Raw genomic sequence first — 2,437 nt, forward strand, 5'->3', positions numbered from 1 at the left:
AGGAGGTGAACGAGTTGAAGTGCAAGAGAACATTTATGTAAAAACCCAGGTGCAGCTGGGTTTTTTGTTGTCGTATTTTTTTTTTTTCTTTTACTACAGAAGGACCAAGTAACAAACAAGAAAGAGGAAATGAAAACACAGTCTTAATTCCCACCCTTGGTGTTTCTCGTCTTCCATTTCCCCTTCAGTACATACAAGGAGACACAGCCCACGTCTGTATGGGAAGTTCCCAAAGTCCTTTCCTTAAGAAGACCATGCACCACGTCACATCTACTTTTACATTTGTGTGCTGGCCATGCTTCAGGAATCAGTGGCTCTGTTGACCAGTAATGGGGTCTGTAAGACCTTTCCCTGTTTTTACACCCGTCTGTGCATAAGAGCCATCCAAAGCTCTTACTACTGAGGAACTGCTCACTCGCCTTTGCGATGTGACCCCTGTGGGCTCAGTTCAGTGGGCAGCGGATGGGAGCTCCCATAACAAAATATCACTGCCATAACTAAATGCCCATCGCTGCAGTTATTACTGGCAGTATCGCCTAAAGACCGAGGATTGAATGGTACCAAAATATAATTAGGCTTCACACTATACTTGCTGGGTCCAAAAGAGGAACTTTGTCGCTGTAGGACTAGGCTTTGTGATACCAAATTTTCAGCCCCATGGAGCAGAAGGCAGGACCCTGAGGCGGTTCAAACCTCCCAGGAGGCAGGGACAGACACAGCTCTGATCTATGTGCAAAGGGAAATATGTAGTGCACAGTCGCATGGCCACTGTCACATCACATAATTCATGTACGTGGTATCTTAGCAGGTGCAACTGGCCAAAAGTGTGAAATGCAGTGATGCCTTGCTATTGCCCTTTCCTACCCCTCCTCCCCCCAAAAAGAATTAGACATGAGTTGGACCAGAAGGAAAGTGCATAACTGTTTAGTTTGCACTCAGGTGGTAAGGGACATCCTGGGCTCCACATGCTGATCTCAGGGATGTTTAGGTACTTCGTGCAATAGCTGCTTAGTGCAAAATGCAGAAGCAATCCTGAGGCAGGACAAGGAAGCCAAGGTGCTGGCTAGCGAGTGCCCTAGCCAGTAGGCATCATAGCCATAACCACTCTTCTTCTCTCTGACATAGTGAATCCAATTTTCTTTCCCTTCCCTGCTAGAAGACCTACAAGAGGAGAAATGTCCCACCCCAGCCTCTCCCCTGATCATCATAACATTTTCTAGGGAGGTGGGAAATGTGAATTTCAAGCCCTTTGGAAGGGAAGTATGTCCATCTCCCCAGTACCTTAGAAATATGAAATGAGAGCAGAAGAGCACTCCCCTTGGTTAGGATGGAAGAAGCCCTAATGAACTTAACCATGTTTAAGACTGTCACTTACTTTTTGGCATCTAATGTATATCCTGGGAAGACTGTCGCAAGTGCCAAGCTCTTGTGTGAGAACACAGGATCATCATCACTGTCACTGTTGCTTTGAGAGAGGAAAAAAAAAACCAGCAGGCATCATCATCCAGCCCAACAGGGAAAAGGAGGGAAGGGCAGAGAGAAGAAATGTTTTGTGATTGGATCTCCACTGACCTTCAATGTGGGGTAGAAGTCGCACTTCTCTGACCTACGAACGCTGAGGTACTAGTAAGCATGTGTAGATACAGAACTTTACAAGTGCTTAAATAGGATTTTTTTACATTAGGAGTTGAAGCACCTATTGAAAGTAGGTATTTGTAGAGTTAAGCAGTAGCTGAAGTTATCAAAGATAAAATTTGGGGTATAGGAACCAAAACTCCATCCAGGCCCCAACCTTAATACAGGCGGGCCTTCTTTGGATTTAGCCTGATCCATTCAAGCAATTTTTCCTAAAATTTTTCATCTTTACTTTAGCTCCACCAGTGGTAGGAAAAGTGGAAGCTCTTGAAGGTAAGTGATTGTGAATGTGTTGTCTTATTTATCAAACGGACAAGAAGGCTAACATAAAAAAAATTTTCATAACTATTTTGTTATCATGACATAGAGGGAAGATAAAATTCCACTTCTGCCATCACTCCAACTAACTACCACCCTAAACCTTTGCTGCAACTTGTGCCAAATCTAAGCTTTCAAATGTTTGTAAGTGCAAAGGCATTTGGAAAACCTGCAGAAGTTATATTTCAAGTGGAATCAAAAGACAGAGGCTACTTTCTGCTCTGCTTGAAAGCAAGAAGGCATAGAAATCTGGTGCCAGACTTCTTTCTTACTAGATTTTCTGCCTAGTTTTACAGCCTCCTACTGTTCAGGTGGGGCTCTGTAAGAGCGGAAACTTGGATGGCAAAGTATTTTTCTGAATCCCATTTTTAAATGCTTAAGGAGCATCCACCATCACCATCTCAAGTAAGAAAGATCCCGGGTACAGTTGAAACCAGACAAAGACAAGACATGAAATGGAAAAGCACAGTTTGTTGTGAACATT

At 43.6% G+C, this 2,437-nt stretch overlaps 1 non-coding gene across 1 annotated transcript; it reads left to right on the forward strand.

Moving 5' to 3' along the window:
• Nucleotides 1–1,283: 1,283 nt before the first annotated feature.
• On the forward strand, nucleotides 1,284–1,396 carry LOC115338706. Its single transcript, XR_003922515.1, has one exon. It is a non-coding gene; the product is annotated as a U6atac minor spliceosomal RNA (small nuclear RNA).
• The last annotated feature ends 1,041 nt before the right edge of the window (nucleotides 1,397–2,437 follow it).

The sequence above is a fragment of the Aquila chrysaetos genome, chromosome 2 (assembly GCF_900496995.4).
Source record: "Aquila chrysaetos chrysaetos chromosome 2, bAquChr1.4, whole genome shotgun sequence".
Taxonomy (NCBI): Eukaryota; Metazoa; Chordata; class Aves; order Accipitriformes; family Accipitridae; genus Aquila; species Aquila chrysaetos.